Consider the following 15998-nt stretch of genomic DNA (forward strand, 5'->3'; position numbering starts at 1 on the left):
TAAGACATGCCTCCAAGTAGAGATTTCCAAAAGGCACTGCTTAGAATCGTGGCACGAGTGTGGCTCTGAGCTTCCTAGCAGCCAATGCAAAAAAAGGGGGGGGGGGGGATGCAATCCGGCATACATTACACCGTGTTCCTAAAATAAAAACGACCCATTTGCCCATGAGAAAATGTTCCCATGAATCTAAAGAATCCTAAAGAAAACAGAGGGCAATACAGTCAACGATGTTTCCCCCAAAGAGTCCATAACACCAGTAAGAAGAGGGCTCTTGTTTTCAAGGAATTTAACAAGCTACGAGGGAGAAAAAAACATATGCTCTGGGAACTCTAATACAGAGTGTGCAAGGTGTTTTCAAAGTACCAAAAAAGGGAGAAAAGTAGGAAATAATAATAGTGTTCTTTTCTTGTCAGTTATATCCCAAACCATGTGCTCCTGAAAACTAGGTTAGCTCATGAGTTTCTTCAACCAGCAGGCCCCTGAGAGGATGGCCCTTAGGGAACAGCACACGCAGTGGCCATGGGGCAGCCCCAAGACAGGGTCCCCAAGCAATAAAAAACGGTTTACGCTCTCTTGGCTTTATGTCTGGCCTCTTTCCAGCCTATGCCACCTCTGAAATCTGTATTATATTGGGCATTTTTTTAAATGTTTTTATTTATTTTTGAGACAGAGAGAGACAGAGCATGAGCAGGGGAGGGGCAGAGAGAGAGGGAGACACAGAATCGGAAGCAGGCTCCAGGCTCTGAGCTGTCATCACAGAGCCCGGTGTGGGGCTCGAACTCATGAGCCATGAGATCATGACCTGAGCTGAAGTCAGACGCTTAATGGACTGAGCCACCCAGGCACCCCAATTTTTTAATTTTTTTAATGTTTATTTATTTGTGAGAGAGAAGGAAAGAGAGTGAGAGCACACATGGGGGAGGGGCAGAGAGAGAGGGAGACACAGAATCCGAAGCAGCCTCCAGGCTCTGAGCCATCAGCACAGGGCCCAACGCAGGGCTCGAACTCACGGACTGTGAGATCATGACCTGAGCTGAAGTCGGACGCTTAACCGACCGAGCCACCCAGGTGCCCCGATATATCAGACATTTTAGATAGAACCACACGGAACCGCATGAAACGGCTGATACTCAACATGTTTTACCTGGAAACAACGGCAATTTCATATGGCTCAATCTCATTCTTGGATTTAAGCTAATATAAAATGCCTTGACTATATACTAATACCATCTATATAATAATACCATTTTACTTGGATAATTGTTTTCTAGTTACTAAGTATCTTATTAAAGATGACTTTGAGAAGTATAAGAGAGAAAATAAAAACTTTCCATCATCTCAACACCCAGAGACGCCTGTTAACAAGTCTGCCGTAGATACTTTTTACTTACAAATATATGCACACTTTCTCCTTTAAAAAATGGGATTTGAAAACCGCGTGGCAGTTTGAATACATGCGTTCGTTCATATATGCTCCCCACCAAGCCCCTCTAAAATGGCACTAAGGAAATACACAGTGTAAACCCACACAGTTGAAAAGTACAGAAGAGGAAATGGGGGCAGGTAAGAGTGGTCAACAAATGCTGGAAACTGACGAAACAAATGGATGCTGGAAACTGACGAAACAAATGCAAAGGCTGATGTAGCAGATCAGAGAAAAGTGGAGATCCAGGCTTTCCAGGCAGAAGCCAGTAAGAAGCAAGCCAGCGTGTGCCCAAGAACTCCGAAATACCTCAGGGATCGGATGCATCGCATACCTGTGACACCCGGTGGGGGGGGGGGTGCTTCTGGCTAGGACCAAACAGGAGGAGGTCTTGAAACTTTATATAAGAGCACCGGGTGTTGTATAGAAACCGATTTGACAATAAATTTCATATTAAAAAAAAGAAAGAAAAGAAAAATAATAAATAAATAGTGCTATACTGAGGTTTGTTTTTGAAATACTGATTATTTTTTTCTTTTTTTTTTAATTTTTTTTAATGTTTATTTATTTTTGAGACAGAGAGAGACAGAGCATGAACGGGGGAGGGTCAGAGAGAGAGAGGGAGACACAGAATCTGAAGCAGGCTCCAGGCTCTGAGCTGTCAGCACAGAGCCCGATGCAGGGCTCGAACCCATGAACCGTGAGATCATGACCTGAGCTGAAGTCGGACGCCCAACCGACTGAGCCACCCAGGCGCCCCTGAAATACTGATTATTAACGGCACGGTGACAAATGGACAGAGACAGGGAGGCTAGCCAGGAGCCCGTTACAGGAGTTCAGGGGAGGGATGGCAAGGTCATGAGCCAGTCAATGGCAGTAAGTCATGTGAGGAAATCGGGGACACTGGCGCATTAGCAGATAAAGTCCACATAACTCTGGCATCAATTAGATGTGGGGATTAAGAGAGAGGAAGGAGTTAGGAAGCCTCAACAACTTTGAGTCTTGAGTGACCGGTCGACGCCAATACCATGAACGGCCATAAGGAACACAGGAGAATCGGGGCTGAAAAGACAATGTTGGGAAATGTTTGAGTTGACTCCTGGACAACCCACTGGAAATGTTGGAGGGAATTGAAAAGAGGAGGCTCAGCAGCGCCTAGGTGGCTGAGTCGGTTAAGCGTCTGACTTCGGCTCTGGTCGTCATCTCGTGGTTTGTGAGTTGAAGCCCTGCGCTGGGCTCTGTGCCATCAGCTCAGAGCCCGGAGCCTGCTTGGGATTCTGTGTGTTCCTCTCTCTGCACCTCCCCTGCTCGCGCTCTGCCTCTCTCTCTCTCTCAAAAATAAATAAACGTTTAAAAGAAAAAAAAAGAAACTTTGTATAAGAAACAAGTTAACCTTTAGATCCCCCCCCCCCCCCCCCCCCCCCCCCGCCGCCAGCCAGACAATTCTCCTTCCCCTATTGCAACAGAAAACAAGAGACTTGACTTTCAGGAGAGAGAGGGTTTTGAGAGGATTTGTACTCAGAGACAGCAGTCACTGATGGGGGCAGGGGTGAGGACCATACTGAAAACAGAGGATTAAGACACGCTCCTTGCATAATAGATTTGATGAGTCCTCAGTGAGATGACACATCCCCAATCACCACTGACCGTAATCAAATAGGGGAAGCCAACATTTGTAAAGCCCTGCCCATGCACACTGGCATTCCATAGGGATTGATGTGCCTCGCCCTTAAATACAACCACACAGATCGTCGGGTTTCAGGCACAGAAGTCAGACCAAAGGGGGGAAAAATGAATTAAAAAAGGAATTCTGAAGACACAGAGACAATTTTGCAATCTCATCAAAGACTTGGGAGTCTTTTTCCAACCTCATTCAGGTCGTTGTCAGACTTCTGTTCCTTCGGCTCAGTCAGTGAACTTCTGACTCTGGCTCAGGTCATGACCTCACAGCTCATGCGTTTTGAGGGTTTTCAGTCAAATGTTACGTGGTTCTTCCTAGATGTGGGGAATGCTGCACTTTCCACAAAGTGGCAAACCCCCCCGCCCTTCCCCCCATACACCACAAAGACCCGCTACACAACCAAAAAAAGTCAACACAATTAAAAATATATGTACTATTCCGATCTATGAAGAAGCTCTGCCCGGTGACTGAAAATTACAAGGGAGAGAAGGAACTGAGATGTCACGCAAACCCCAAGCACCGAACATCCTGGCCGCTTGCTACCCCCGCGGAGACCAGAACCACAGCGGTCAGCTCAGCCACACATCAGGTCGCGTCCGCAAATCCACTAGATCAACTGAGGCTCCGCCTTTTCACCAAAGCTTCCCCATGGGCAAGAGTGGGATACAGGTGCTGCCCACGCCCCTCGTGAGGGAGCACTACGTAACTACCCCACCGATGAGCCCAACTCCTCTTCACCTCGCATTTTACGTGTAACGAGGAAATCCGCTATGTAAGCAAACCCGTCGCGAATTCTAGAACAAAGCAAAGACCTCGCGTTGTAGAAATCCCCAGCCCGTAAGAATCTTGTGTAGATGTGGACGTTCACTTACGGGCCTGCTTCAAAGAGGGCTGGGTGCTCAGTGTGTGCTCGGCACCACGTCCGACCTCAGGGAGCTCAGGGTGCGAGGAGACCGACAAGTTACCTGCCGTGGAAGTTCGGCAAGAAGGTCACCGGAGGAGGCCCAGGAAAGGGAGAGCCAGGGACACCTGCACAGAGCAGGGGACACCTAAGCTGAGTCTTGGAAGTCTTGCCTTGGGCTCGGGAGGAGCTGCGTTCCAGGAAGAGAGAATGAATAGTCCACTAAAAAGGCCAGAGGAAGCAAAACACCGAGCATGTAAATAACATCAAGGAGTTGAGCCTGTGGAACGTTAGACTAGACAGGACAGGGCAGCCGGGCTTTGGATGTTCAGTGCTTCCCACGAGTCAACAATTTTAGGTGGCACGAGGGCTAACACTGGTTATCGTAACAGAGAAGTGTAACCAGCATGTGAAACCCATGCCTTTAAGGACACGATTTCTTAGGACCAAAAAAAGTAAAACTAGGGGCACCTGGGAGGCATCCAACTTCAGCTCAGGGCATGATCTCACAGTTCGTGAGTTCGAGCCCTGCATCGGGGTCTCTGCTGTCGGCCCGGAGCCCACTTCAGATCTTCTATAACTTTCTCTCTCTGCCTCTCCCTCCCTTCCTCTCTCTCAAAAGTACGTTTTTTTTTTTAAGTAAAACTAGAAAAGAGATGTCGCTTACATTAAAATGTTAATAAGGCAATGGCGAAGGTAGACCTTGAACCTCACAAAGGCAGGGAGATGACTAGCGTTTAGCAAAGTTGCCATGCGTGATGAGTCCTGGGGCGAGCAAGCGGACAAGCCGATGGGAGCAGCATTTTCGGGAGAGTGCTATTTAGGAGGCGTGGAAGCTGGGTGGGAAAGCAACGGGAGGCAGACAGGCAGGGAGCAGCTGCAGCTCGCGAGGGGTGAGGGAGAGCCACGAGGGGCATCGGGGAAGGAGGACACAGCAGGGGTGAGAGCTATTTAGAGGGCAGGGTCCACAGAAGTGGCAGTCCCTGGCGTGGCTGTCAAGGGAGAAGGCACATGCGGTGATGGTCAAGCCTCTGGCAGGATGGCCCAGCAGATGGCTGGACCGCTCTCCAGGACGGAACAGAGAAGAACCGGGAGGAGCTGGCTCCATGTTCCCCACGGGCAGGGGCATTAAGGCCCAAGAAGAATCAGCAGTGCACAAGCCGGCTGTGAGCACACCCTGGGACACCACCCGAACACCGGGAGCTGGCAGCCGGGCGGGGTAGATGCCCGGTTCGGTGACCTCTGGCCTCGCACGCTGCTGAAGGGACCAAGGGGGCGACACGTTCCCCTTCGGCCTGACAACTCAGTAAGTTCTATCTCACAGGCCCAGCAGCTGCCCTGCTGTCCCGCTGCCAGGCGAGGGGGTTGGGGAGGGGGGGGCGGTTATTAATTAAGATGTGCGGTCTAGCTGACACCCGATAGCACTGCTGTGTCCTCGGGCACAGAGCGGCCCGTGTCTCGGACTTAAAGGGCAAAAATTGAAAGCCACGCAACCTGAGCTCATGAGCTCGCGCTGCCCTGAACATCCGTGCCCGGATCCCTGAGCACACCCGCAGAAGTCATGTCTGCACATTCAGTCCCTGCAGCCTGCGGAAACCGAACACCTTTCTCCGCCCACCTCCAGTGGCACCGGGAAATTAACACTCACCCAGGTATCGGTCATAATTAAACTGAACAAAGAGACAGCTGCTCCTACCTTTCTTTTTTAATCACCAACATGCAGCCCTAGGGATTACTAGCTTTGGGGTGATTTAGGGAGGATTACTCTTTCATTAGTGTCTGGGGTCAGTTCCAATACAATGTCATTAGAGCCTTTTAAGAGACCCTCCTGGGCCAACGGCCCATCCCTTTCCATGTCTGAAAGGTTAGATTTTACAAAGCCACGGGCAACCTACTTATCAGGCCCCCCAAATGCCTGTGACTTTTCACCAGAAATATCACCCCAAAATGAATTCTGCCCACGTTCTGCAGACATTCTGCTCTGAGTTTCTAGGTGAGAATGGCATGGCATGAGAATGGCATTCTAAATCCCCCGTTAAGACTCCACCAACGATAAGAAGGAACAGCAGTGAGATAGGAATAGGGCTGTCCTTCCATGTTGACAAAGTTGAAAGATCTGTGACATCCCTATAGCTACCCACCGTACATCTACCAACCACACCCTTCCGCAGCGAAATCAGGGACACACACACAGTGACACTGACTTTTATTCAATCAGCAAACATTCAGGTGTCTATGGTCCTTCGGGCGGTTTGCCGAGGGCTGGGGATACGAGGCAAAAGTGGGCAAAAAGAGACACAGCCCAGGCCTTCGCGGAACTGAGTCTGCTAAGGACGATGGCACGAGTCAGGGAGGTGAGGGAAGGCCTCCCAGAGGATACGAGGCTCACTTTGGAATCTGGTGGGCAAGCAAGATGGGCGAAGAGGAGAAATCCGGGCAGATGGAACAGCATGTGCAAGGCCCGCATGGCGTGACAGAAAGAGGCTCACGAAGGCCACAGGCAGGCCGAAAGGGAGGCAGAGGCTAGACCACGCAAGACCCCGCGGTCTTGTGGGTCAAAGTACGCAACACTGCCTCCTCCTAAAAGTAACCACTCGGGTTACGTTGAAGAGGGGTGGACAAATGAGGAGCGTTTCCTTACCTCCAACAGTGACGGTGGTAAGTTGGACGCATTACCTCTGCTCTGTTTACAATACCTACCTTCCCACCAATAGCCACAAGGACCTCCAAAGACGTTCACAGAAAGTTGGAGCCCAGGCAGACACACAATTTGGGTGGCTTTTCACTGTGTGCCTAGTCAATCTCCGTTTTTCTGCCCATTCATAAGAATCGCTTGGATTTTCCTGCACTTTTAGATCAGCTGCCGAATTTTTATTTTCCGGTGAACTCTGCACTTTCTATAAATTTCTCAATTTCACCTTGTACTTCCTCTTGAAGAATGTTTATGAAAATTTGAAAATAGAAGCAATTTCAATTTTGATCCCCAGTGGACTTCACTATTCGACATATTCCCTTCTTTCTTATTTTAATCCCCTCAATCCCATGAGAATTCAAGTTTCACTTGTTTGGAAAATGAACCGTTTCTCTCTAGAAACTTGTTAGTGATTTTTTTTAAAGATATTTTCCATTGAGGGGCACCTGGGTAGCTCAGTCGGCTAAGCGTCCGACTTCAGCTCAGGTCACGATCTTGCAGTTCGTGGGTTCGAGCCCCGCATCGGGCTCTGTGCTGACAGCTCAGAGCCTGGAGCCTGTTTCAGATTCTGTGTCTCCCTCTCTCTCTGACCCACCCTGTTCATGCTCTATCTCTCTCTGTCTCAAAAGTAAATAAACGTTAAGAAAAAAAAAAAATAAAAAAAAAAAAAAGATATTTTCCATTGATTGATTGTTTTATCTACCTTGAATCAAGCTCTATGATAGTCTAACTAGAAGCTAACATTTCCTCCTTCTTCATGAGTTAGCTTACGGATAAACATGACTCCAGCAAACAGAAGCATGAGTTCTACGCAACAGTTCAGAAGTAAAGTTCAAAGTAGATTTTTGGGAGCGGAGGGATGGGCGAAATAAGTGAAGGAGATTAAGAGGTACAAACTTCTAGTTATAAAACAAGTGAGTCACAGAGATAATGAGTACAACGTGCAGAATGTAGTCAATAATATCGTATTAACTTTGTACGGTGACAGATGGTAACTGGACTTACCACGTGAGCATTTCCTAATGCATACAATTGTCAAATCATCCTGTTGCATACATGAAACTAATATGATATCTGTCAACTATACTTCAATTTAAATGAATGAATGAGGGGCGTCTGGTGGCTCAGTCTGGTAAGCATCCGATTTTGGCTGAGGTCATGATCTCGCAGTACTTGAGCTTGAACCCCGGATCAGGCTCTGTGCTGACAGCTCGGAGCCTGGAGCCTGCTTCAGATTCTGTGTCTCCCTCTCTCTCTTTGCCCCTCTCCTGCTTGCACTGTCTCTCAAAAATAAACAAACATTAAAAACGTTTCTTTAAATAAATGAAAACAGAGTGCAGAAAAAAAGACTTTCAATTATCCACTATGTATATGTGTAAGTCTAATGAGAACAGTCTTTTGTAATAAAAAACACATATGTGTATATATGAATAACTAAAAGGTTTTTTTAACATACAACTGAAGTATTTTACCTAAGTTACACGTAACGTTATCTTCTAATACTAAATTCTGAAGCAGAAAAAATTTGAAGGCGCCCAGCAAACTACTCTGGCTATGAGGAAGGTAAGAAGGATGAAATCAAATTTCACCCTGCCCACATAGACATATTCACCATTCTTAACTTTGTTTTGTTTTGCCTTAGCTTTGATACAACTTGAAAGAAGATGGCAAATAAACGTGAGGGGCTCCTGGGTGGCTCAGTCAGTTGGGCATCTGACTTCGGCTCAGGTCATGATCTCACAGTCCGTGAGTTCGAGCCCCGTGTCAGGCTCTGTGCTGACAGCTCAGAGCCTGGAGCCTCTTCGGATTCTGTGTCTTTCTCTCTCTCTCTCTCTCTCTCTCTCTGCCCCTCTCCCGCTCACACTCTCTCAAAAATAAATAAACATTTAAAAAAAATTTTTTTAAAAAGGAGAGTATGTGAGAGATGAGCAAAAAATGTCAAAACCAAAAAGGCTGAGAAGGGAACTAAAATGGTCATTGCCTTTATTAGTAAAAGCTTAAGAATTTTAGGGGCACCTGGGCAGCTCGGTCAGTTAAGCATCAGACTCTTGATTTCAGCTCAGGTCACGATCTCACGGTTTGGGGTTTGAGCCCCACATCTGGCTCTGTGCTGACATCTCAGAACATGCTTGGGATTCTCTCTTTCCCTCGTTCTGCCCCTCCCCCAGCTCATGCTTGTTCTGTCTCACTCAAAATAAATAAATAAAAACTTAAAAAACTATAAAAAAACATAGAAAGGTCATTTGTGGCTATGACAGAACCTCAAAAGGTGATAGGAGAGCATTTTTGTTTCCATTAATGGCAAACCAAATAATCTGGAACGAGTCCGTATGCTGAGGACAAACAGATAATCTGAACAAAACATAATCATCTACTTGAAGTCATCAGAGACCCAACAAGACAGCAAAGAACTGCAAAGTCAGGACAGGGAGGAAGACAGAGGTTAGGGAAGCGATTTGGGTATTTGTAGTGCTTCTCCCGGGAAGGTTTTGCCAATGGCAAAAGAGGAGGCTAACGATCCGAAGCACTTTGAAGGCCTCCTAAGTCTTGAGGGGCGGGGAGACTAGGGTGCAAAGAGGTCAAACAGCTGATACAGCTTCTTCATCTTTGCATTTGGCCTTGAAGAGCTGTGCCCCAGGAGAGTGAGCCAGGAGTAACTTTGGCTGGTAGTCACCTTGAATTTACCCTGAGTTGCTGGTACCCCCCCCAACCAGTTGCCAGAACACATGTAAATTGTCTCTGGAAGGTCCTGGGCTGCAAATTATTTCAACTAAGCTCTCTGAAAATGCAGCACTTAGCACAAGATGAAAATAGGCAGACAGGGGGAAAAGACAACAAAAGGAAAACCACGAAAACCAGAAAAAGCAAAGGACACTAGAAACAACTGCAAAGGCTTCAGATGATGGATTTGACAGACACACGCTGGCCATTATCAGGGAGAAAAAAGACAGTGATGGGGCTTTTCCGCAGGAAAGTGAAAGCTATTCTTAAAACAACTACATGGAACTTCTAGAACTAAAAAACACAACCAAAAATAAGAACTCAGGATGGATAGGTTCAACTATATATTAGACACAGCTGAAGACCACATAAACTGTAAGAGGCTAGAATATCTAGAACTGAAGTATGAAGCAACAAAAGAACTAAAGCACAACAGGAAGGAGGGTAAGAGACCTCATATGAGATTCCCAGAAGGAAAAGAGAAATAATTAAGAAGCAGTAGGTGAAGAGAGATAATGGTTAAGACCTTTCCAAAACTAATGAAAGACATTGAGCTAAAGGTTCACGAACCCCTAAAAACCCTAAGGTCATGAAAACAAACTGACATCCAAGTACATCACGGTAAAATACTGAAAACTACAAAGATTTGGGGAAAAAGACAGTTTGCCTTCAAAAAAGACGCACCGAGTATCATAAAACTGACTTCTAAACAGAAACAATGAAAGTAGAGAGGCAATGGACTGCTGAGGAGGATTCTAGGAAGATGGCACATTAGAAAGAACCAGAAATCTGTCTTTCCACCTAGACAACAATTGCACTGGCACAATCTAACTATTTTGGAACTCTGGAATCTGTTGAAGCCTTGCAACTTCCAGGGGAAGGCTTCCACAGTAAACTTCATGGAATTTCAGTGGATTTCAGCTCCTAGCACAGAACAGCCACCCATCCCCTTCCCCCCCCCCCACCTCCCAGTCACCCTGCAGGCAGCTGTGCACGTGTTTCCGGGGAAGCTACCCACGGCCTGTGAAAGCTAGGGTAGATGAAAAGGACAGTGACCTCTAAATACTGGAGATCTGTGCTCTGATGGCTCATTGCTACTTACTCCTTATCACAGAGGTAAGCAGCCATTGTTGCTGCCCCGCCTCACTTGCTGTAAGCCCTCCCCCCTCCAGCTGAAGTCACTTCCTGGGGATTTAAAGGGCCAGTACCCTCTCCCCACCCACCGTCATTCTTCTCTTTTCCCCCTTGGGAGCCATACATTATAAGACGAGGACATTCAAAAACAATACGTGAGTGGGGAGGGTAGAAAGTGCATGTCCAAGGCTCAGGAAAGACTACCCCTCAGGCTGACCTTAGGCACAGAGACAGCCTACAACAATCAAAAACACAAAAACTAAAAATCGCAAACCCTGGAGGAGAGATCATTTGATTTCCAGAGTTAACACATTACTATATTCAAATGTCCAGTGTTCAACAAAAAAATCATAAGGAATGCAAGGACAGGAAAGTGTGGCCCATGGAAAGGAAATAATTCAACAGCATCTGTCCCTGAAAAAGACTTAAGGACAGATAGATAGACAAAAATTTTTAAACTACCCTAGAGATGCTTAAAGAACTAAAAGAAGATGTGAAGGAAAATCAAGAAAATGATGTGTGAACAAAATGGAAATATTAATACAGAGAAAGCCTAGGAGCACCTGGGTGTCTCAGTCGGTTAAGTGTCCGACTTGGGCTCAGGTCTGATCTCACCTTTCATGAGTTCGAGCCCTCTGTCGGGCTCTGTGCTTACAGCTCAGAGCCTGGAGCCGGCTTCAGATTCTGTGTCTCCCTCTCTCTCTGCCCCTCCCCCGCCCACACTCTGTGTGTGTGTCTCTCTCTCAAAAATAAATAAACATTAAAAAAAATTTTTTTTAAGAGAAATCCTAAAAAAAGAAGAAGTTCTGACATTGGAAAGTACAATCATTGAAAAATTCGTGATAGAGATCAAAGGCAGATTTGAGCAGGCAGAAGGAAGAGTTAGTAAACTTGAAGACAGAACAAGGGAAATAATCAAGACTGAGAAACAGGAAAGACTGAAGAAAAGTCAACAGAGCCTAAGGGACCACTAGGAGACCATCAACTGGACCGACAGATGCATTGTGGGTGTCCTAGGAGACAGAAAGGGACAGACAGACTACTTGAATAATGACTGAAAACTTCCCAAATTTGATGAGAAGACATCAATATAAACACCCAAGAAGCTCAACAAATTCCAGGTAAAATGAACTCAAAGACCTACACCAAGTCACATTACAATCAAGCTTTCAAAAGACAAAGAAAAACAAGTGATTCTTGAAAGTGAGAGAAAAGTGAATCATCACATACAAGGGATCCTCAGTAAAATCATCATCAGATTTCTCATCAGAAACTTGGGAGGTTGGAAGACAGGAAGCCAATATGTTCTAATGCTAAAAGAAAAGAAAAACCTGTCAACTGAGAATTCTATATCCAACAAAACTGCCCTTCAAACGTGAGAGCAAAATCAAGACAGTCCCAGATAAACAAAAGCTAGGAGAGTTCATGACCACTAGACCTGCCCCACAAGAACACCCAAGGGAGTCCTGAGAGGTGACATGAAAGTCCCAGACGGTACCCTGAAAGTACTAGAAGGTACCTTGAAACTAAATGGAGAAATAAGATCTTGATAAATGCAAACACAGGAGCAACTATGAAAGCTAATTTTGTTGTAAGAATGGTTTATAATTACACTTTTGTTTTCTACATTTTAGACACTAATATACTTAAATACATTTAAAGAAAAAAAAAGGATTATCGTAAAAGCTAGCGCTATCGTAACTTTGGTTTGTAACTCCAAATCCTGTTTCTACGTAATTCAAGAGGCTAATGCAGTTAAAAGAATTATTATTAGTTGCTGTTGTTGTTTTTAAGTTTACTTTTAACCGTGATTTTTAAGTGTACTTTGGACTTTCCCAAAAAACTAAATATACGATCCAGTAATTCCACTTCTGAGAATTAAAACCCCAGGAAACAAAAGCCCTGTCAGAGAGATAAATGCACCCCTGCGTTCACTGCAGCATTATTTACAAAAGCCAAGACATGAAAACCACCTAAGTGTCCATGAATGGTTGAAAAGATCAAGAAAACATGGTGGGTACACACACACACACACACACACACACACACACAACAGGATACTATTCAGCCGCCTGCCATTTGTGACAACATGGACGGACCCTGAGGACACTGTGCTAAGTGAAATAAGTCAGAGAAAGACAAATGCTGTCATGTCACACTTATATGTGGAAGCTAAAACCAAACTCATAGAAAGAGATCAGATTTGTGGTTAGAGGTAGGGATGGGAGGCGGGAAAATTGGAAGTAGTCATAAGGTACGACCTTTCAGTTAGAAATAAATATTGAAGGGGCGCCTGGGTGGCTCAGTCAGTTAAGGGTCTGTCTCTTGATTTTGGCTCAAGTCATGATCTCCCAGTTCATGGGGTTGAGCCCTGCGTTGGGCCCTGTGCTGACAGTGAGGAGCCTGCTTGGGATTCTCTCTCTCTCCCTCTCTCTCAAAATAAACATTAAAAAAAAGTACTGAAGATGTAATGTATAGCATGATGACTATGGTTAACACTACTGGATGGTATATTCGAAAGTTGCCAAGAATAAATCCTAAGAGCTCTTATCACAGGGAAAAAAATTTTTTATCCTTTTTTTTTGTATCTGCATGAGATGATGGATGTCAACTTATTGTGATAGCCATTTTACAATATATCTAAGTCAAAACACGATGCTGTATACCTTAAACTTACACAGTGCTGTGTGTCAACTAAATCTCAATAAAACTGAAAGGAAGAGGGGCGCCTGGGTGACTCGGTTGAGCATCTGGCTCTTGATTTCAGCTCAGGTCATGATCTCACCGTTCATGAGTTTGAGCCCTGTGTTGGGCTCTGCACTGGGATTCTCTCTGTTCCTCTCTGACCCTCCCCGTTCATGCGCTCCCTCTCTCTCTCTCTCTCAAAATAAACTTTAAAAAAAGTAAAAGGAAAAAACAACTCTGAAGAAAACCAAGGAAGTGACACTATAATGCCAGGATAGTCATCTTTGAAGGTGGGATAAAGGAAGTAGTAACTGGCCAGGAGCATAAGGAAAAGTTGAGATGCTGGCAATGTCCTATTTTTTTTTTTTTAATGTTTATTTCTGAGAGAGGGAGAGAGAAGAGTGCAAGCAGGGGAAAGGCAGAGAGAGAGAGAGAGAGAGAGAGAGAGAGAGAGAATCCAAAGGAAGCTGGGAGCTGTTAGCACAGGGCCCAACATGGGGTTTGAACCCACAAACCATGAGATCATGACCTGAGCCAAAGTCGGACGCTTAACCGACTGAGCCACCCACGCACCCCTACAATATCCTATTTCTTGACCTGGGTGGTGGTTATACCATCACTTTAAAATAATTCGAGCCATACCTTATTGTGTTTTGTATTTTGTTTCTGTGTTTTATTTTTTTGTTGTTAAAATAAACAAGTATTTTAAAATTAATTGAATGGAAAGAATAGTTAAATCCACATTATAATTCACATGTCTCTCTCAACAATTGATAGAAATAGACAAAATCAGTATGGTTAGAATTTGAACAACACTGGAGCACCTGGGTGGCTCAGTCAGTTAAGCATCTGACTTCAGCTCAGGTCATGATCTCACAGCTTGTGGGTTCGGGCCCCGCATCAGGCTCCGTGCTCATGGCTCAGAACCTGGAGCCTGCTTTGGATTCTGTGTCTCTCTCGCTCTCTGCCCCTCCCCCTCTTATGCTCTGTCTCTCTCAAAAATAAACATTAAAAAAAATTTTTTTTAAAGAACTTGAACACTGCCAACCAATTGGCCTAATTGATATTTATAGAACACTCCACCCAACTGCTGAATACAAATTCTTTTCAAATACACATAGGGCATCCACCAAGATAGACTACATGCAGAACCTAAAACAAGTCCCAGTACGCGTTAAAGGATGAAAATCATTTAGAATATGTTTGCTGACTACAACAGAATTACAAACCAGTAATAGGTATCTGGAAAATCCCCAAACATCGGAAAATTAAACACACATCTAAGTAACCGATGGGTCAAGGGGCACCTGGATGGCTCAGTTGGTTAAGCATCTGACTCTTACTTTCAGCTCAGGCAATGATCTCACAGTTCGTTCAGTCTGAGCCCCACGTGGGGCTCTGCACTAACAGCACAGAGTCTATTTGGGATTCTCTCCCCACCCCACCCCACCCCCATTCCCCTGCTCCTCCTCTCTCTCTCTCAAAATCAGTAAACTTAAAAAAAAAAAAAAGATTTTAAGCAATCATTGTGTAAAAGAAGAAATTATAGGGAAGCAGAATATCTTAAACTGGGCGAGGCCATGTTTGGGAGGGGCAGGGAGTGGAGATATGGTGTGAGGTTGGGGTAGGGAAAGACAGGGAGGGGAGGAGGTGGTGAAGCCAGAAGCAGGGGGAGGGGGAAGGGGAGAAAAGGCGGGGTGGTGAGCTGGGATTGTGGAGGCAGTCCAGAGGTGGATGGTAGTAATAATAAAAAGGCAAAAAAAAAAAAAAATATATATATATATTTTGAACTTTATTAAACTGAAAAACACAACATACCAAAATTTGTGAGATGCAACCAAGGCTGTGCTTCCAAGGAAATTTATGGTATTCAGTTATATTAGAAGAGAAGGAAGATCTAAAAGCAATTATTTAAGCTCCCACCTTAAAAAGCTAGAAAAGTTAAACCCAAAGTATAAGGAAAGAAACAAAGGTAAGAAAAGAAACCAATTAAATAAAAAATAGACAACAGTGAAAATCAATGAAACCAAACACATCATAAAAGTGCACATACACAAAAAACACAAGTGTAATGATTTATCGGAGTGAACACCTTGTAAGTTACCACTTGATCAAGAAATAGGACAACCAGGGCCCAGAGTCCTCCTCCAGTGTCCCTTCCCCAATCACCAACCTCTTCATACTTCAGGTCATCACTATCCTAACTCCATGCAAATGAAGTGTAAAGTCCTACTCTTCATTATAATCTTACCACCGAAGCATGTATTTTTAGCCTAGGTTTGGGTTTTACTTGCTTTAACTTATATAATGATAACACAGTATAAGAGGTGTTGGCTGGCCATTCATATACTTTTGTCAAATGTCTGCTCAAAACTTTTGGGGCACCTGAGTGGCTCAGTCAGTTAAGTATCTATTACAGCTCAGGTCATGATCTCATGGTCCATGAGCTCGAGGCCCGTGTCGGGCTCCGTGCTGACACCTCAAAGCCTGGAACCTGCTTCGGATTCTGTGTCTCCCTCTCTCTCTCTGCCCCTCCCCCGCTCACACTCTGTCTCTGTCTCAAAAAAAGAAACATTAAAAAAAATTTTTTTTAATTATCTGCTCAAAACTTTTTAACTAGTTTGTCTTTGAAATGATCAATAAAATCATAAATGTTAAGCCTGACTGACCAAGATAAAGCAAGGAGACACAAATTACCAGTATCATCGGCAAAGAGAGAACAACCATAGCTACAAATCCTAGAACACTAGAAGAATAGCAA

At 44.9% G+C, this 15998-nt stretch overlaps 1 protein-coding gene across 1 annotated transcript in view; it reads right to left on the reverse strand.

Annotated features, from left to right (window-relative positions):
• TBX19 (T-box transcription factor 19) overlaps positions 1 to 15998 on the reverse strand; it is a 51560-nt gene that overhangs the window by 27310 nt on the left and 8252 nt on the right. The window lies entirely within an intron of this gene.

This window comes from Acinonyx jubatus, chromosome E4 (genome assembly GCF_027475565.1).
Source record: "Acinonyx jubatus isolate Ajub_Pintada_27869175 chromosome E4, VMU_Ajub_asm_v1.0, whole genome shotgun sequence".
Taxonomy (NCBI): Eukaryota; Metazoa; Chordata; class Mammalia; order Carnivora; family Felidae; genus Acinonyx; species Acinonyx jubatus.